Below are 22,039 nucleotides of genomic sequence, written 5' to 3' on the forward strand. Positions count from 1 at the left end.
TCTCGCAATGGTGAACACATGCCAAGGCTTATTCTTGATGATTCCTTCTCCGAAATGCAACTAATACCCTGAAATGCATAAACACTAGAAAAACGCATCAAATACACAAAATACTTGATTTCAAGACACCAATTTAAGCCATTTTAAGACGTTCTAAGTGGTATAAAATGCCACTTATCACACCCCCAAACTTAAATCGATGCTTGTCCTCAAGCGTCACAGACTCAAAAACAAATAAAAATATGCATGAATGCAATCTATATGAAAATGCAACGATCCCCCTTACTACAATTAACCAACCAAATTGTCACGTCTCAACGAATGCAGTTAGACACTAAAGATCAAGAAACTCATGCAAACGGACATACAGCCAGAAACGTGGTGTGTGCAAATGCTTAACAGATATGCTTCGGAACTAGACCAATTACTATGACTAGACTATCCTCAAGGCAATCCTACGATTATACAAAGAATAAAAATTCTAGGCACAAAGTGATATACAACACTACAAGAACTTTGGAGCTTACTACGGAATCGTGCTTTTTATTTACAACGCAAATGCTTATTTGACCGTGCAATGAGTGAGGTCCACAAAAGACTTATACAATGGTATCCATGTAACGAGCGTTAGGTTAGCGGATCCCAGACTCTAAAAGCCTTAGGTCACTAGGCACAAAGTCCCCTAAGAACTTAATAACTCGAATACCAAAGAGCCCACTCTTGATCAATTACGCAAATTTTTTTTTTTTTTTAACTCTGAGCAAGTGCGTTTCGCTCCATCTTGCTCAACCCTAGACTACTCGCATAACATGCGAGCCGGCTACTAGCCATTTGACGCCTAGCCACAACTAGCAACAAATTCCATTTTTACTCCATTTTTTTTTCTTTTTCATGCCTTTACCACTAAGAACCTATTATCAAATTCTAAGCATAATAAATAGATTATCCTCGAAAATAATCAGATCATAACAACAATCTAGTCCTTCAGCATTCTCTAAGACTTAGTGACAATACAAGTGCTTCTAGCATGCATATCAACCTACACAACTTAATATCACTTTAATGCTATCACTACACTCGCATCAATATCACAATTCAGTCGATAAATCATTGCAAAAGGGATCATGGTATATGCATGAGCTATATGATATGACAACAAATAAAGCTATATAAAAAAAACTATATGGCAAAAATTATGCAACTATATGAACTAACTATCATGAATATGCAACTATATGACACACACAAAATATTCCTTAACTACCACCCCCAAACTTAAAATCTTCACTGTCCCCAGTGAAGGTAGTAGAAAGGAACACAGGGTATACCTACTCGGAGTCATCATCATCATCACCCTCAGTGGGTGGAGTATCAGGCGGCGGGTATGCAGAGTCCTCACCAAAAACTGGCCACTGGATATCAGCTCCAAGGCCTCGAAAAGCAGTCCCTAACGCAAGGGTGAGCTCCTGAGCAAACCTGCTCTGCGTCTCATACATGGCATCCATCCGCCGTGAAAGCCTCCTATACTGGGCATCACCCATCCCAGCACCCTCCTGAGCTCTCGAAGAACTAGCCTCACCACGCCCTGGCCTGGCCATAGTAGCACCTCGTGCTGGACGCCCTCCTGGAAGACGATAACCCAGCCCATGCTCCTCAGGCTCACCACCGGTCCACTCCTGCATCCCATTCAGAGTGCCAGAATCTATAGGAGCTGCTGGCAACTGCAACTGCTCATGAGCCGGCCAGTTCACTCCTACTGCACGGCATAGCTTTGTAACCGTGGATGCATAAGGGATGTTCATATGCTTTGCTCCCCTCAAAAACTTCAGAATTCCTTGGTAGATAAACTCACCAAGGTCCACATAGTATTCCTCATTCAGAATTCCCCACAACAACTGTGCTCTCTCAACTGTGACCTCGTGTGCATGTGAAGAAGGCAAAATATTAGCACATATAAATGCGTTCCATGCACGGGCATACCTGTTCATGGCGATCGCCGGAAAGTGACGATACTCATTATTGGCTGGACTGCGGTTCCAAACTGTGCCCGGTCGACAGAGAGTCGCACAAATCAAATCCAAGTCAAAATCCTCAGCAGTCTTTTCATTCCAGTTCTCCTCCTCGGGCTTCCTCTCTCGCTGTCCAATCACTCGGCGAATCGCCGCAGGATGATAATCAACCGTCAGCCCCCGAACTACAGAAAACCCATTCTTTTCAGCCTTCGCGTTCGCGTAGAACTCGCGAACAACACTCATCGGTACTGCTTCGGGTGACTCACAAAAAGCTATCCACCCCTTCTCTGCAATCATGGGCAACAACTCACCATCCCTCCCTGATGGTAAAAACCCCCTCTCCTTCAGAATCGGCTTCCCCAACAGCCTAGTGTACTCCTCCTCCGCGGCTCTGTCAGTTAACCGAGGCCTCGCAGCAGTACCCCTTGATGAATCAGCAGTAGGAACTGTGCTGCTGCTGTCAATAGTGCGTGCTCTCTTGGGTGCCATTGATTTGTGAATAAAAGTGTGTAAGAACTGATTTTTGATGTTTATGAGAGGGTTTAAGTGTAGGAAGTTGTGGGAGATATGTAGGATAGGTGTATGTATATATAGGGTGTGGAGTAGGTTAAATTAGATTAGGAGTGGGGTTGAGGGATAAAATCATGGGGTAATGGGAAAAGAATTCGTGGGTTTATGGGCTGTAATGGGTTTTTGTGTTTTTGTTTTTTTTCTGAACTGTAAAAAAAATTTCTGGAACTCGACCCCTGCGCGGCCGCTCAGCATTTCTGCGCGGGCGCGCAGCAAGCTGCGCGGCCGCTCAGCATAGCTGCGCGGGCGCGCAGAGGGTCTCTGGAAAAAAAAATTTTCAGCCCCTGTTTTCTGATTTTTTTGTGTTTTTGGATAGGTTATTAACTTCTAAGGGTTCCTGTAACAACAATTCATGGGTTGCCTCCCACGCAGCGCTTCTTTTTCGTCATTAGCTTGACGTTCCGTTCCTTTCTCACGTAGTCAACAAAATGGCACTAACCACCTCTCGGTTTGCCATGTCCCCATAGTAGTGCTTCAACCGCTGACCGTTAACCTTGAATGCTTGGTCCGAATCATTCTCAAAAATTTCCACCGCTCCATGTGGAAACACAGTTTTGACAATAAAAGGTCCAGACCACCTTGATTTCAACTTCCCAGGAAAAAGTCGGAGCCGAGAGTTGAATAACAGAACTTGTTGCCCTGGCACAAACAACTTAGGATGTAGCTTCCTATCGTGCCACCTTTTCACCTTTTCCTTATACATTTTGTTATTCTCGTACGCTTGAAGTCGAAATTCATCAAGTTCATTAAGCTGAAGCATTCTTTTCTTACCAGCTGCATCTAAATCCAGGTTCAATTTCTTCAATGCCCAGTAGGCCTTATGCTCAAGCTCCGCCGGTAGATGACATCCCTTACCGTACACCAACTGAAACGGTGACATCCCAAGTGGAGTTTTGTATGCTGTTCTGTAAGCCCAAACAGCTTCATCGAGCTTTAAAGACCAATCCTTCCTTGATGGACAAACAACCTTCTCTAGAATGCGCTTTATCTCTCTGTTAGACACTTCCGCTTGACCATTTGTTTGCGGATGATAGGCAGTAGCTACTCGATGATTCACATTATAACGCTGCATCATAGAAGTGAACTTACGGTTGCAAAAATGCGATCCTTCATCACTTATGATTACCCGAGGTGTTCCAAACCTTGTGAAAATTTGCTTATGAAGAAAATTTAGCACTGCCTTTGCATCATTTGTTGGTAAAGCTTTAACTTCGACCCATTTTGAGACATAATCGACTGCCAGCAAAATGTACTGATTATTGCAAGACGAGATAAAAGGCCCCATGAAATCGATTCCCCATACATCAAAGACCTCGACTTCAAGCATCACATTTAATGGCATCTCATCCTTCCTTGACAAATTTCCCACTCTTTGGCAACGATCACACCTTAAAACAAACTGATGAGCATCCTTGAACAAGGTGGGCCAGAAAAAACCTGCTTGCAGAATACGAGCTGCCGTTTTCTCACCTCCATAGTGTCCACCATAAACCGTGGAATGGCAGTCTCGTAATATCCCCTCCGTCTCACAGAACGGGATACATCTCCTGATGATCTGGTCAGCTCCCTGTCTAAACAAATATGGTTCATCCCACATATACCACTTCACCTCATGCAGAAACTTCTTCTTTTGCGCGGATGTCAAATTGGGAGGCATTATATTGCTGACAAGATAGTTTACAATATCTGCAAACCATGGTTCTTCCTCCTGAATTGCAAACAACTGCTCATCCGGAAAAGATTCATTGATTAACGTCCTATCTTGTGAAGTAGAATCGGGATTCTCCAACCTAGAGAGATGGTCAGCTACTTGATTCTCGGTACCTTTTCTATCTTTGATCTCTAACTCAAATTCCTGAAGTAAAAGCACCCAACGAATGAGTCTCGGCTTCGAATCCTTCTTAGAAACCAGATAGCGAATAGCTGCATGATCAGTGAATACTGTCACTTTCGTACCAAGCAGATAAGATCGAAATTTCTCAAAGCCAAAGACTATAGCCAAAAGCTCCTTCTCAGTAGTGGTGTAGTTCAATTGGGCCCCATTTAAAGTCTTACTCGCATAGTAGACACTGGAAGAGATTTTTTCTGCGCTGTCCAGAACTGCACCTACCGCATAGTCACTCGCATCAACATCATCTCAAACGGTTCTGTTCCAATCTGGTGCTGTAATAACTGGTGCGTGATCAAACCTCTCCTTGAGAGTCTCAATGCTGCCAAACATTCATCATCAACTTGAACGGCACATTCTTTCTCAAGTAAATTGCACAACGGCTTAGATACTTTGAAAAGTCCTTGATGCAATCGCGATTCAAACCCGCAGACGAGAAAACTACGGATTCCTTTCACTGAATTAGGGGGGAGATTTTCAATGACTCCCACCTTGGCCCTTGTCCACCCTCCAGACCTTTGCTAGAGACCTTATGCCCAAGGATAATGCCTTCACGCACCATAAAATGACATTTCTCCCAATTAAGCACCAAATTAGTTTCCACGTGTAATAACCCCAATTTTTGGGAAATTTTTGAAACCCTTATGAATAGTGTTTTTGCTGAATGAGAAAACTTTTCATGCCACACTATGTAGGGGTTCTGATATGGATATTCTGAGATTTTATTAGTACTTTATATGGGATATAAGTGTATGTAAAGATCGTCAGAATCCAAATCCGAACACTTTGATTTTTCCCGGAAATACACTAGATACGGAAAGATTTGAGAAAAAGGTAACAGGATAAAAAGGATTTAAATTAAAGGATTATAGGAGAGGATCATAAAAGGAATATAATATATTGAGAAAGGTTAAGGGAACCTAAGTAATAAGATCCCGGGTATGATCCCTCAAACGATAAACGAAAACGAAAGTTAAGCGAACCGTATAACAGATCAGCGGTCATTAGGCAAACGATTAGGAAGTTAATCAAGGGGATTAGTGGGGATGATGTCATCCAACCAATAGAAAGAGGACAAGGAGGGGAGGATGACATCATGAGGATGACACAAGCATGACATGGGAAGGAAGGAGATGTGGTGGCTTTTTAACCACACAAAATCAAGGGCAACTAGGTAATTTACTAAAACAAACACAAAAATCAAACCAACCAAGCCAAGCAAATCATTTTTCATCAAAATCAAAAAGAAACCAAGGCATTGTTCTTCATGCTCTCGGCCAAAACAGAATCAGAACACTAAAACTGCCGTATCTCCTTCATTTCTCACTCAAATATTGTGTTCTATAGCTCATTGGAAAGGTATTGAGATGGCCTACAACTCTTGTTCACAAGTCTCGTCCAAATAATCATGGTAAGACCCTCATTTTTACAGTTCTTTAAATCGGACTTTTAGAAACTTCAAAGCCTAACTTTGTGTTCTTGATTTCTTTGGAAAGATCAAGCTTGTAGGAGGCTCTCTAAGGCTTCCTAGCAACTTAAAACCTCCCTAAGGAAGGTATAAACTTCAAACCCTAGCCTTTACTTTATTTGTTAGTAAGTTTAATGGTTGGTGTTGTGAAATGAGAAGCATGGATTGTGATTATTAGTAGTTTGGTTTGATTTGGAAGTGTTTTGGTAATTGAAGCTTGATTATAGTTCATAGGTCTTGATTGTGGTTGTTTGAGTTGAAAACCTTGGAGATTATGGATTATGGACTGATGTGGTATGGTTTAGGTGAAGTTTTGTTGTATTGATGGTTATGAGTTGGTTGGTGGTTAATTGGAGTAGTTTAAACATTGGTAATCACGTAAACATAGCCGTCGTAACGTCCGATTTTCTTTGGACTGTTTTTGTGCATAACATTAGGACCCGAGAACCCCCTGCTAGATTATGACCACTGCCATGTTTAGATAGCTCATGTTACGAGCTTCGTTTTGATATGTAGTTCATTCGATTCCGATGCACGGTTTAGGAGAAACGACCGTTTCAAGTAACGGCGTTTCGCGAACGAAACTTTTTCCCTCGCCTTACTTTGAAATGTAGGTTAAAGACCAAAAAGGGTTAATTAATGTATGAAACATTTATGGTAAGTGTGTTAGGCAGTTGGTAAGACATTCGTGAAGGAATCGCTTTAAAACTCGTAAAGGTTAAATTATTAAAAATGGTGGAGCCGAGGGTACCCGAGTGACTTAAGCGAATCGGTGAGCGCAAAACAAGCGTTAGAGTCTAAGTTAGTTAAAGTATAGATTTACAAGTGATTTTGGTTTAATTCCAACTTACTTGTTGTTTATAGGTTACCAGACTCGTCCCGAGCCTTTCTCACCCCCAAGTCGCTCAGGCAAGTATTCTATCCGTTTTACTGTTGTTGTGATGTATACACTTGTATATGCATTATCTTGCGATAGATGCATATTGGTTATTTAGCAAATTCTTGCGATATATTGTAGCATGTGATATGGTATATATGCATGCCTGTTTCATATTCTTGAAATATATATCTGTTTGTTCAGTTGATAATACTTATGCTAGAGGATAGCGGTAACTTGCATATACCCTTAGTACAGGGACCCAAAGGTGAAAATATTTTCTAAAACCGGGAGTCGAGGATCCCGAGTAGATTTTGTATATATGGATATATATATATATACTTATATATATATATATATGGTCATAGTTTTCAAAACTATTAATCGAATAAGGTTTATTCGATAACTTTAACTTTATTTTATTATTGAATATTATTTTGAATATTATTCGAAGGCGTATGACTCCTTTATTTTTAATTTGAATATTATTTGAATATTCATTCGAGGACTTATGACTCCTTTTATTTTATTATCTGAATATTATTTTGAATATTCATTCGAGGACTTATGACTCCTTTTATTTTATTATCTGAATATTATTTGAATATTCATTCGAGGGCTTATGACTCAGTTTTATTATAATGAATGAATATTTGAATATTCATTTGAGGATCTATGACTCCGATTATTTGCTGAGATATATTCTTTATTTATTAAAGAATAAGGTGTTAATAATCAAACTTATTTTTGATTATTCAAATAAAGATAATACTTTCATATAAGTATATCTTTGGTTATTTAATACTCGTTTCAAGTATAAGTTTTAATACTTCTACTTCAATTTTTTTATAAAGATTATTCTTTATGGGAATATTATTTAAATAATAATATTCAGTCATTTTCTAAATATTCTGGGGACTGATTTACTTCATTAAATCAGCTTTACTCCAAACACTCTATAAAGTGTTTTCGAGTCTTCAAAATGATTTTTAAAGTCAGAGCGGATCCCAAAACTCATTTTTATATTTAAGATCTTCCTTTTTTAAGGGGATTTAAATACTCGCTCAAAACCTGGGGAATCCGGCTCTGTGGTGTATTTTATATTCGCAACGAGGTTGCAGTTTTGGTAAATGAATTGATTACTTGCCCAATGTTCGGGAAGTAAGCCCATCTAATTGAGTCGGCATAAGCGACAGGCCGGGGTACGGTCTATGAAAGTGTAAGTGGCTGGGTGGCAGTCCATCAACGCGTAAGAGGCCGGGTGGCGGTCCAGCACAAGGTCCTTATGTGGCCAGGGTGATGACGGTGGGGGATTCATCCATCTACTAGTAGAAAAGGTTACTTATTGGTATCTTTGCCTGATCAGCAAGATATCTGGTTTATGCCAAAATTCTTTTCCTTCCAAATTCATTGGATATTGCAACTCTGTTCATACTTTACATGACAGAGGTTTTCAGGAAATGTATGGGAGATATATATGAAATATTTATATATCGGGACTTAATGAAGTATCTCGTAACTTCATTATTTATAATGATATTCAAAGATTGAATCTATTCAAATCTTGTCTTGTAGTCTCATCTATGTGATGAACCTTTGAAACTGGTTATAACTTGAACGGTGGTAGTTCAAGTAGTATTGGGAAAGATATAAGTATATTGGGGTATTTGGTAACCTCATCTTTTAAACTTATATCTAATTAATAATTGTCTTATGAATGACAAAGATTTTCAGAAAAACGTTGAGACAAGGTTAGATATATGAGATCACCTTGCAACGATATTTTTTTATACAGTTATACATGGGACTTTGTGTATATTATGCATGGAAGAGGACTTCCAATATTTTGAAAAGTATATGTATATATACTGAATATTTTGCGACTTCATCGCATTAAGATATCAAACTTGGTTCATTTCTTTTGACCAAGACTTTCATGAGTATTATGAGTAGGCTCATATTTATAATCATTATACATATTATTTTGGTGGGCTTGCTGCTCACCCTTGCTTTATTTCTTCATCACACAACAACAGTTAGGAAAGATGGCCAGACTCCAGCAGACCCAGCGCAAGCGCGTGGGAAGCGTCCCGCGTCTTCCCGTTGATGTTGTAGCTGCTATAGCTGCAGAGGTAGATCTATTGTAGATCAGACCATCTACTTTTGAGAATCAATTATGTATAATTATAACTTGTGGCAGATAATGGCAATTAACTGTAAATTTATCAAGTAATCATTTTGGGTTGTAATAACTTTTAAATTGTGGATTCAAAGACTTGTACTTATTTAAATTTCATCTCTGAGACTATAACGGGTTGTGGTGTGTGTTAGTGTGGGGTCACAGCATAAGGTTATTTATTATTAATTAAGTGAAGTGATATTGTGGAAAGAAAGACCGTGACGACCCGGATCCCCGACCCCGGATCTGGGGGTGTTACAGAAATGGTATCAGAGCAAGCGTTATAAACCTCAGAGATGATGGGACGTTAAGATAATAAGTTCACTAAGATAATAAGAACTCTTGCCAAGTTCATAGTCGGGCTACCTAACGTAGCACTGACAGTTAAAACCCTTATGGGAACCCTTATAAATATCGTGAATAGGAGCGTAGTTCGTTATCGTATATGGTAGCGGGACTCCGAACCTGAGGTTGAGGAGCAACATCGCGATGATTTTATTACTAATTGGAGATCGGATTGTGGATCCGATAGAGTGTCCTAATGCAGGACCGGATGATGTTGATATTGAGGATTAGCGGTTGAGGATGTTGTCCTAGAAGGGATAGTTGCTGAGGAGGATCCCATGGAGGATCCTGACAGGATTGGATAAAGGACCACTGATGAATTGATGACCATGGTTGGTCGACTACCAGAGGTAGGATTGGCCGGTCACTACCGGAGGTTCGTTCAAGTGTAAAGATAGTAGCCCCTTTAACGCGGCTTACTCGTAAGACTGAGAAGTTCGAATGGACAGAGAAATGCGAGAACAGCTTTCAAGAACTGAAGCAGAGGTTGGTGATGGCCCCTATGCTGGCGTTGCCGGATGGAAAAGGAGATTTTGTGAGTGTAGTGACGCTTCGCACAAGGGCTTAGGGTGCTTCTTAGCAGCAAGTAAGGTAATCGCGTGTCAAGACAATTAAGGTAATATGAAATTCGATATCCCCGCCCATGAGCTTAGGCTCGTGGCAATAGTTTTACCCTAAAGATTGGAGGCACTACTTGTATGGAGAGAAGTGCGAGAATTACCTAACCATAGTGCTCTAGTACTTTTACGTAGAAAGAGCTCAACATACGCCAGAGGAGGCGGTTAGAGCTAATCAAGAATTATGATTGGGAGATTCTTTATCATTCGGGGAAAGCCAATGTGGTGGCTGATGCCATTAGTAAAAAGGAGAGACTCAAGATGATAATGTCTTTGGGAGAGTTGATAAGAGATTTTGAGAAAATGGAAATAGTAGTGAAGGTAACCGGAGCCGGTACCGAAAAGCTGTTTGAGATTGCAATAGAGACCGAATTATTGGAAAAGAGCATATTGTGCCAGAAAAAGGTGATGAATGAAGGCAGAGAGCCAACAAAAGATAAGAGGTTAATACGAGAAAGATGATAAGGGAATAATGAGGTATTCCTAGAATTTGGGTTCCAAAGTTCAAGAGCTTAAGATGAGACTTAGATGAAAGCTAGTTTGAGGAATAGATTTAGAGCAAACCCTGACGTGATAGTCAGGGAGGTCGCCATCAAGATAGAAGGAACCCATGACATAATGGAGTGGAAAATGGATTTTAAATTAAAAGATGACCCCAATTATGGGAGTAGGATGAAACATTTCATACTAAGGAAACAAAAGTCGAGTAAGGAAAGGAGACCCGAGATGGTACCCTATACGGCAATTCATGGACCTGTCTAAAGAGAACTTAGACTATTATCCCCAACCACCACCCTGAGGAGACAGTACGGTGAGAAATTCTTTCAGGACCTTTAAGTCGCTAAGCTCTCAGAGTTCCAAGGAACAGGTTGACCTAGCGAGGCAAGAGCCTGGCTAAAGGAAATATAGGAATCATTTGAGATTCTAAATGATTGACGAACCAAAAGACTGTTTTTCACTACCCTCCTAAGAGAGAGACCACCTGCTGGTGAAAGGCCAAGGAAGGCACGGAGCAAGAGATTATAATAAACTGATTTAAGTCCAGTCAATTTTCGGGAAAGTAATTCCCAAAGATAAGGAGATAGTGTAAAAGCTTTAGAGTCAGAACAAAGGCAGACGAGTATGATAAATTATGAATCTAAGTTGTAAAAGTTGTCAAGATTCGTTCTGAGGACACGAATCCAGAATGACGGGATGTTTGAAATCAATGCTTATGTTGTGTTAGTTCATGAAATAATGATAAGGAAGTTGGGTATGAGGAAACCCTAAAGACTCGTAGTAATAGAAATAGAAAAGTAAGTAATCGTCAGGATGAGGGTGATTCACCATGAGTTAAAATTGATGGTTGAGGGCATAAGAGATACATATATATTATCCCCTGTAAGTTGGGAGGATTCGAAGAAACCTTGAGATAGTTCGAAGGATAAATAATGAGACGCGGATAGACTGAGGAGACAAGAAAGTAAGAAATTAAGAAAATTGGATGAAGGAAGTGACCTTCAAGAATGTGAAGTGTAAGACCGGTGGCTTGATACCCAGGAAGGGAGACGCCAGGTATGAAAGATATCCCAACATTGAGATGACTGTTGAGATAAACAACAAAAGTAAATAAGGATTTATTAAGAAGAAGTTCACGTTGAACACGACCAATATCTTCCAGATCATCCATGTGATCATTACCAAATCAGGAAAGAAAAGCGGATAACCATTTTTATCTTTTGGAGGCCATGTGGATTGACCTTAACTTGAATAAGGATGCTATTGTGAAATTCGGTATAGACTATCGAGGTGGAAATGATTGAATAAGATACCCTTATCAGGGATATATGACTTTATTTATCCATGGAAGGATGCTTGTACCTTTTTAAAGGTGGAATTAAGGATAGAACATCGGTAACTTAAAATGAATCCTAGGGGAATGCATAAAGGTTGGCATTTCACCCTTAATAGGGAGTATGAGTTTTGACAGTATGATTGGAAAGGTTAAGGTAACAACAACCTTTAATCAGTGGAGAAATTTTTCAGAAGTATATAGACAATGGTTCTAGTTAGTAAATGGTATTTTGATATGCCCTGTATAGGGAATACAGGAGGAACGATTGAAGGATAACCTTAGAGGTTTTACAAGGAGAAAGGAAATATTAAAATTCTCAAGAATAAAAATGTTGATAAAGGAAATATGACGTAATTATAATGATGCCAAGTGGGGCACGTGTTAAACCACGAGAAAGTATGGATCGAACCAGTAATGGTCGAAATTGTTCAGGGCAATTAGGACTTAAGATAAAAAGATGTTCTAAGTATGATTGAGAGTCAGTCTTGACAGTGAACCTCTAAAGACTGAGGCAATAACTTATGGAAAAATGGTGATATTTTTTTTCCCATGATTTTAAAGGAAACATCTTCACAAGCAGTGATCGGAAATAAGGTAGAAAATTTATTTGGAGGTGGTTAAAATGACATTGACTGTAAGGAAATTTTATATCAGGAAAGGCCAAAGAGGTGGCCGACACTTTAAAGGTAAGAGGATAATTATAGGCGCTTGTGCCAGAGGAATACAGTGATGATGGTTAAAATGTGAAGGTTGAATTATGGTTTGGAAGATTGACATTCCTTCTGATGACTGTGCAATACCCAACCGTAATAGTAGTTGGTAAAGGTTTAATTCGTGTAATCGCCATAACGGGCTATCTATCTTAGGAGGTCCTATCTTGGATAAGCCAGGACCATGTTTCAAAAGGACTAACGAACCTTTGAGTTAAGTCTTCTATTTAAGGCATATGATTAAGAATGGTATTAACCTGCTATCGTTGCTTTGATTGAAACTCTTCTGCAATTTTATCTGCTTCACGTCATGAATGTACGTCAGGATCAGGAGTGTTCTTCATGAATCAAGAACGGTGATCATGTTACCTCCTTAGAAGAATTCGATATGATATGAATGGACTCCGTATGGTTAGCTATTAAAACTTCATGGAAAACGAATGACTACAGTAGGTCAACGGTGGGCCATAGTAATGTAGGAATGATTCTGAGAGTAATGAGCTGATTACTTACAACCGTGAGAGTTGTATTGGAATGGATGTTGAGAGTAAGTACCACTAATCGGGTCGTGGTGGTGTATAAGTTATCATTGATAGACTAATTAAGTCAATTATCTACCTATGATATATTTATTCCTTCTTATCGATAAAGAGTAGTATTACCCATACGAAGAAGGTTGCGGTATAGAAATGGATTCTAGTAACGATGAGGTCTAGAATGAGATCCCAGATTCGATTTTCGATATCGAGGGAGTTTCAAAGGTGATTGTGTATAAGCTCGAGGAAGAGCATGGGTCCATAGAATGATGGACGGAATAGAAATATTTAGGCATGGGAAATACGATGCTATAATACTTGATGCTGATATAAATACGTTTATGTTTTGTTCTCCTATGACAAACCTCTATAATTCAGAGGTAGGTTCCAAGCCAGATATTTTGTGGCAGTATATATATATATTTTTTATTATATACAATTCTCTTCAGTTCGTTCTTTCTCTTCTTTTCATTTCATGTAATCTGAGAAGAACAACCCTTCCAGAAGGGGAGGTATTGCCGAATGACTATCTATCTGTGTGATAGAAGCCTAGTAGGATACCATCTATTGTTTAATTGCTTGTCAAGTACTAAAGGCTGGCCACCTTCTGTACTAACTATGCAATATAACAAGTGTTCATGATCATAGTGATCTCTCAACAAATTCCTTTACTTCTATTTGATTGATCAAATTTTGGAAAATAGAAACAACTGAAAAAGGAGTAATAAAGTGGTGGTAGTATGCGGAATGGAAACACATTCGTGATACTAAGGTTGACGTGGTTATTAAAAGGTTATAGAACGCTAACGAGCAAAAGTATAACTAGTATAATATTAGGAACGGAAGGTAGTAGCGATTACGAACTGGGAAAAAGATGGGTAGTGAGAAGCAAAAGCTCTAATGCTAAAGCTATAATGAGAGTCTGTGCAATAGACTTGAAAGAATTGGAATGATCACTTAACACGGGTTGAGTTTCTTATGACAATAGATCATATGTCAGTATTGAGGTATCGCCTTATGAGATCCTTGAGGGAAGACAATGTCGATCTCCCTTATGTTAGGATGAAGTTGTAGAGCGCAAGATGCTCGGACCCGCAGTAGTAGTCCAAAGGACCAAGGATATAATAGATCTAATCAGAGGACGGCTGGTAGTAGCCCAAGATGGACATAAGAGTATGTTGATTTGACAAAAGAACAAAGATAGAATAGGGGACCTAGTGTGTTAAGGTATCCCCTTGGAAACCCTTGGAAAGGATTGATGAGGTTCGGAAAGAAAGGAAAGCTAAGTCTACAATTTGTTGGACCCTTGGATATATTAAGACGTTTGGGAAGTTAGCATAGGAGCTAGCCCTACCCCCGAACCTGTAGCAAGTTCATAACGTGTTCCACGTATCAATGTTAAGGAAGTGTAATTCGGATGCCAGACAAATAGGGGCATATGAGCGCATAGACATGCAACCAGACGTAACCTATATGGAGCAACCAGGAAGGGTATAGAGTAAAAAGGAACGAGTGCTTAGGAGAAGGGTTATCAAACTAGTAAGAGTTTGATGGTAGAACCACAATGTGGGAAAATTTACTCGAGAGTTAGAAAGTGCAATGCTAAGAGAGTATCCCTATTCACTTTCTATCTGATTCCGGGACGGAATCCTTTTAAGGAGGGGAGACTGTAATAACCCCAATTTTTGGGAAATTTTTGAAACCCTTATGAATAGTGTTTTTGCTGAATGAGAAAACTTTTCATGCCACACTATGTAGGGGTTCTGATATGGATATTCTGAGATTTTATTAGTACTTTATATGGGATATAAGTGTATGTAAAGATCGTCAGAATCCAAATCCGAACACTTTGATTTTTCCCGGAAATACACTAGATACGGAAAGATTTGAGAAAAAGGTAACAGGATAAAAAGGATTTAAATTAAAGGATTATAGGAGAGGATCATAAAAGGAATATAATATATTGAGAAAGGTTAAGGGAACCTAAGTAATAAGATCCCGGGTATGATCCCTCAAACGATAAACGAAAACGAAAGTTAAGCGAACCGTATAACAGATCAGCGGTCATTAGGCAAACGATTAGGAAGTTAATCAAGGGGATTAGTGGGGATGATGTCATCCAACCAATAGAAAGAGGACAAGGAGGGGAGGATGACATCATGAGGATGACACAAGCATGACATGGGAAGGAAGGAGATGTGGTGGCTTTTTAACCACAAAATCAAGGGCAACTAGGTAATTTACTAAAACAAACACAAAAATCAAACCAACCAAGCCAAGCAAATCATTTTTCATCAAAATCAAAAAGAAACCAAGGCATTGTTCTTCATGCTCTCGGCCAAAACAGAACCAGAACACTAAAACTGCTGTATCTCCTTCATCACTCAAATATTGTGTTCTATAGCTCATTGGAAAGGTATTGAGATGGCCTACAACTCTTGTTCACAAGTCTCGTCCAAATAATCATGGTAAGACCCTCATTTTTACAGTTCTTTAAATCGGACTTTTAGAAACTTCAAAGCCTAACTTTGTGTTCTTGATTTCTTTGGAAAGATCAAGCTTGTAGGAGGCTCCCTAAGGCTTCCTAGCAACTTAAACCTCCCAAGGAAGGTATAAACTTCAAACCCTAGCCTTTACTTTATTTGTTAGTAAGTTTAATGGTTGGTGTTGTGAAATGAGAAGCATGGATTGTGATTATTAGTAGTTTGGTTTGATTTGGAAGTGTTTTGGTAATTGAAGCTTGATTATAGTTCATAGGTCTTGATTGTGGTTGTTTGAGTTGAAAACCTTGGAGAGATTATGGACTGATGTGGTATGGTTTAGGTGAAGTTTTGTTGTATTGATGGTTATGAGTTGGTTGGTGGTTAATTGGAGTAGTTTAAACATTGGTAATCGCGTAAACATAGCCGTCGTAACGTCGATTTTCTTTGGACTGTTTTTGTGCATAACATTAGGACCCGAGAACCCCCTGCTAGATTATGACCACTGCCATGTTTAGATAGCTCATGTTACGAGCTTCGTTTTGATATGTAGTTCGTTCGATTCCGATGCACGGTTTAGGAGAAACGACCGTTTCAAGTAACGGCGTTTCGCGAACGAAACTTTTCCCTCGCCTTACTTTGAAATAGGTTAAAGACCAAAAAGGGTTAATTAATGTATGAAACATTTATGGTAAGTGTGTTAGGCAGTTGGTAAGACACTCGCGAAGGAATCGCTTTAAAACTCGTAAAGGTTAAATTATTAAAAATGGTGGAGCCGAGGGTACCGAGTGAATTAAGCGAATCAGTGAGCGCAAAACAAGCGTTAGAGTCTAAGTTAGTTAAAGTATAGATTTACAAGTGATTTGGTTTAATTCCAAATTACTTGTTGTTTATAGGTTACCAGACTCGTCCCGAGCCTTTCTCACCCCAAGTCGCTCAGGCAAGTATTCTATCCGTTATACTGTTGTTGTGATGTAACATTGTATATGCATTATCTTGCGATAGATGCATGTTGGTTATTTAGCAAATTCTTGCGATATATTGTAGCATGTGATATGGTATATATGCATGCCTGTTTCATATTCTTGAAATATATCTGTTGGTTCAGTTGATAATACCTATGCTAGAGGATAGCGGTAACTTGCATATACCCTTAGTACAGGGACCAAAGGTGAAAATATTTTCTAAAACGGGAGTCGAGGATCCCGAGTAGATTTTGTATATAGGATATATATATATATATATATATATGGTCATAGTTTTCAAAACTATTAATCGAATAAGGTTTATTCGATAACTTTAACTTTATTTATATTGAATATTATTTCGAATAATTCGAAGGCGTATGACTCCTTTATTTTATTATTTGAATATTATTTGAATATTCATTCGAGGACTTATGACTCCTTTTATTTTATTATCTGAATTATTTTGAATATTCATTCGAGGACTTAGACTCCTTTATTTTATTATCTGAATATTATTTGAATATTCATTCGAGGGTTTATTACTCAGTTTATATATTTAATGAATATTATTTGAATATTCATTTGAGGATCTATGACTCCGATTATTTGCTGAGATATTCTTTATTTTATTAAAGAATAAGGTGTTAATAATCAAACTTATTTGATTATTCAAATAAAGATAATACTTTCATATAAGTATATCTTTGGTTATTTAATACTCGTTTCAAGTATAAGTTTTAATACTTCTACTTCAATTATTTTATAAAGATTATTCTTTATGGGAATATTATTTAAATAATAATATTCAGTCATTTTCTAAATATTCTGGGGACTGATTTACTTCATTAAATCAGCTTTACTCCAAACACTCTATAAACTGTTTTCGAGTCTTCAAAATGATTTTTAAAGTCAGAGCGGATCCCAAAACTCATTTTATATTTAAGATCTTCCTTTTTTTAAGGGGATTTAAATACTCGCTCAAAAACCTGGGGAATCCGGCTCTGTGGTGTATTTTATATTCGCAACGAGGTTGCAGTTTTGGTAAATGAATTGATTACTTGCCCAATGTTCGGGAAGTAAGCCCATCTAATTGAGTCGGCATAAGCGACAGGCCGGGGTACGGTCTATGAAGTGTAAGTGGGGGTGGCAGTCCATCAACGCGTAAGAGGCCGGGTGGCGGTCCAGCACAAGGTCCTTATGTGGCCAGGGTGATGATCGGTGGGGGATCATCCATCTACTAGTAGAAAAGGTTACTTATTGGTATCTTTGCCTGATCAGCAAGATATCTGGTTTATGCCAAAATTCTTTCCTTCCAAATTCATTGGATATTGCAACTCTGTTCACTTTACATGACAGAGGTTTTCAGGAAATGTATGGGAGATATATATGAATATATTTATATATCGGGACTTAATGAAGTATCTCGTAACTTCATTATTTATAATGATATTCAAAGATTGAATCTATTCAAATCTTGTCTTGTAGTCTCATCTATGTGATGAACCTTTGAAACTGGTTATAACTTGAACGGTGGTAGTTCAAGTAGTATTGGGAAAGATATAAGTATATTGGGGTATTTGGTAACCTCATCTTTTAAACTATATCTAATTAATAATTGTCTTATGAATGACAAAGATTTTCAGAAAAACGTTGAGACAAGGTTAGATATATGAGATCACCTTGCAACGATATATTTTATACAGTTATACACTGGGACTTTGTGTATATTATGCATGAAAGAGGACTTCCAATATTTTGAAAAGTATATATGTATATACTGAATATTTTGCGACTTCATCGCATTAAGATATCAAACTTGGTTCATTTCTTTTGACCAAGACTTTCATGAGTATTATGAGTAGGCTCATATATTGTAAATCATTATACATATTATTTTGGTGGGCTTGCTGCTCACCCTTGCTTTATTTCTTCATCACACAACAACAGTTAGGAAAGATGGCCAGACTCCAGCAGACCCAGCGCAAGCGCGTGGGAAGCGTCCCGCGTCTTCCCGTTGATGTTGTAGCTGCTATAGCTGCAGAGGTAGATCTATTGTAGATCAGACCATCTACTTTTGAGAATCAATTATGTATAATTATAACTTGTGGCAGATAATGGCAATTAACTGTAAATTTATCAAGTAATCATTTGGGTTGTAATAACTTTTAAATTGTGGATTCAAAGACTTGTACTTATTTAAATTTCATCTCTGAGACTATAACGGGTTGTGGTGTGTGTTAGTGTGGGGTCACAGCATAAGGTTATTTATTATTAATTAAGTGAAGTGATATTGTGGAAAGAAAGACCGTGACGACCCGGATCCCCGACCCCGGATCTGGGGGTGTTACACCACGCATTTTTGAGTACGGCGCGCAGATTATTCAAGCATTCATCATATGAGTGATCAAAGACGGAGAAGTCATCCATGAACCTTCGACGTTATTTCCAATCAGTCAGAGAATATAGCCATCATACATCTCTGAAGGTGGCCGGGGCGCCACATAACCCAAATGAAACTCTACGAAAAGCAAATGTGCCAAATGGACAAGTGAAGGTAGTCTTTTCCTGATCATCTGGTGCAATACAAATCTGATTATACCCGGAATACCCATCCAGAAGACAAAAATACTCATGTCCCGCCAATCTGTCAAGCATTTGATCAATAAATGGGAGAGGGAAGTGATCCTTTCTTGTGGCTTTGTTCAAGTTTTCTATAATCCATGCATACTCTCCATCCTGTAACTGTTCGAGTAGGGATGAGCTCATTCTTTTCATTTGCGACCACTAGTGATACCTCCCTTCTTAGGAACACATTGTACAGGGCTCACCCACGAGCTGTCAGAAATAGGATAAATGATGCCTGCATCTAGCCATTTAGAATTTCTTTCTTCACCACCTCCTTCATGATTGGGTTCAGTCTTCGCTGCTGTTCCACAGTTGGCTTACTACCTTCCTCTAACAGAATTTTATGCATACAATATGAGGGACTTATCCCCTTGATGTCTGCTATAGTCCATCCTATAGCCGATTTGAATTCTCTCAAAATCCTTAAGAACTTGTCTTCCTCACTACCTGAAAGGTCAGCTGAAATAATAACAGGTAACGTAGATGAATCACCTAAAAAGCCATACCTCAAGTGTTCAGGTAATGGTTTGAGCTCTAAGGTAGGCGCTTCCTCTATTGATGGTTTGAGCTTCTCTTCAGCGTTCTTGAGGTCAGAAGTACCAAGAGATTCAAATGGTATATCTAGCTTTCGCTTCCAGGGAGAAGCGTTCAGATATTGTAATTGCTCGTTGCTATCTTCATCATCACTGTCAAATTCCCCCACTAAGGCCTTTTCCAATGCATCAGACATTAGCATGTGATCGAGTTCCGAAGTAACCGCAGAATCAATCACATCCACTTTTAAGCACTCCTCATCTTCTGTAGGGAATTTCATTTGCCTTGAATACGTTGAAGGTCACATCCTGATCTTGAACCCGCATAGTAAGTTCTCCTTTTTGCACATCTATCAAGGTACGGCCAGTTGCCAAGAAAGGCCTCCCCAAAATTATGGGAATCTTTTTATCTTCCTCAAAATCCAGAATAACAAAATCAGCAGGAAAGAAGAGCTTATCCACCTTGACGAGCACATCCTCAACTATGCCCCTTGGGTAAGTAATGGAACGGTCCGCCAATTGTAGCGACATGTATGTGGGTGTATGTGGGTTTTGGATCAGGTAGATCCAGCTTTTTAAAGATCGACAACGGCATCAGATTAATGCTTGCTCCCAAATCACAAAGGCACTTGTCAAAAGTTAGATTGCCAATGGTGCAAGGAATGGTGAAGCTTCCTGGATCTTTCAGTTTTGGGTGGTAACTTTTGTTGCAGAACCGCGATGCATTCTTCCGTGAGAGCAACGGTTTCAAGGTCATCCAGTTTCACCTTCCTTGAAAGAATAGTTTTCATAAACTTCGCATAACTAGGCATTTGTTCCAGAGCCTCAGCGAAAGGTATATTGATGTGAAGTTTCTGAACACCTCCAGAAACTTCCCGAACTGTTTATCCAGCTTTTGTTGCTGCAATCTCTTAGGAAAAGGTGGTGGAGGATAGAGCTGTTTCTCCCCTGTATTAGCCTCAGGCAGAGTGTGTTCAACAGTAGTCTTCCTTGGTTCCGCCGCTTTCTCCCTTTGCTTAGATTCTTCATCTCGAACTTCAGCTTCGACTTCTTTTGCCTTTTCAGCATCAGCTACTTTTCCAGACCTTAAGGTAATAGACTTGACTTGCTCTTTAGCTTCCTTCCTGCCTGGTACTTCCGTGTCACTGGGAAGAGTGCCAGGTTGACGATTGAGCACTGCATTGGCTAATTGACCGATTTGATTTTCCAAGGTCTTGATAGAAACCGCCTGACTCTTGCACAACAGCTTAAGTTCCTCAAAATCAACACTAGTAGGTGCAGCTGCACTTCCCTGTTGAGGATATGATTGTCTTGTAGCATACTGCTGTGGTTGCTGGAATCCAGGTGGGTTAAACTGTTTACTCACTCCTTACTGATATGGTGGCTGAATAGCATTCTGATTATTTCCCCAGCTGAAATTTGGATGATTTCTGTTGTTAGGATGATAGGTTGCTGGCACAGGCTGCTGTTGTCGCTGATAATTATTCACATACTGAACAGATTCGTTGACAAGAGAACACTGATCCGTAGCATGAGAACCTGCACAAAGCTCACAAACCATAGCTATTTGATTAACTCCATACGTAGCCAAAGAATCAACCTTCATTGATAGCGCTTGGAGCTGGGCTGCAATAGCGGTGGCTGCATCAACTTCCAGAATACCTGCTACTTGCCTGATGTCATCCTCTGAGTTAGGTTTTGATGCTCATTTGCAGCCATCGTCTCAATAAGATTGTACGCCTCAGTATAGCTTTTAGCCCATAAGGCGCCTCCAGCTGCTGCATCGAGCATGGGCCGAGATTGAGCCCCCAAACCATTATAAAAACCAGTGATTACCATCCAATCCGGCATTCCATGATGTGGACATTTTCTCAACATTTCCTTGTAGCGTTCCCAAGCCTCGCACATAGATTCTGTAGGTTGCTGCGCAAACTGAGTAAGAGCACTCCTCATAGCAGCAGTCTTTGCCATTGGATAAAACTTCACCAGAAACTTTTGCGCAAGATCTTGCCACGTAGTGATTGACCCAGCTGGTTCAGAATGTAACCAGTCTTTAGCCGTATCCCTCAGTGAGAATGGGAAAAGCCTCAACTTGATAGCCTCATCAGTCACGCCATTATACTTAAAAGTGCTGCAGATCTCGACAAAATTCCTTATGTGCATGTTGGGGTCTTCAGTTGCCGCTCCTCCAAAAGAAACAGAATTCTGCACCATCTGAATAGTGCCCGACTTGATTTCAAAGGTGTTAGCTTGAATAGCCGGATAAAGGATGCTTGACTGAATGTCATCAATTTTAGGCCGAGAAAAATCCATAAGAGCTGGATCAGCTTGAACAATATGATCTCCCATGTTTACTGGTTCTTTCTGCTCAGTTCCTGAATCCGAATCCTCAAAATC

The 22,039-nt window shown here is 39.3% G+C and overlaps 1 non-coding gene across 1 annotated transcript; it reads left to right on the forward strand.

Annotated features, from left to right (window-relative positions):
• Positions 1–21,491: 21,491 nt before the first annotated feature.
• LOC141662523 (small nucleolar RNA R71) lies at positions 21,492–21,598 on the forward strand. Its single transcript, XR_012550635.1, has one exon. It is a non-coding gene; the product is annotated as a small nucleolar RNA R71 (small nucleolar RNA).
• The last annotated feature ends 441 nt before the right edge of the window (positions 21,599–22,039 follow it).

The sequence above is a fragment of the Apium graveolens genome, chromosome 5 (assembly GCF_009905375.1).
Source record: "Apium graveolens cultivar Ventura chromosome 5, ASM990537v1, whole genome shotgun sequence".
In the NCBI taxonomy this organism is placed as follows: Eukaryota; Viridiplantae; Streptophyta; class Magnoliopsida; order Apiales; family Apiaceae; genus Apium; species Apium graveolens.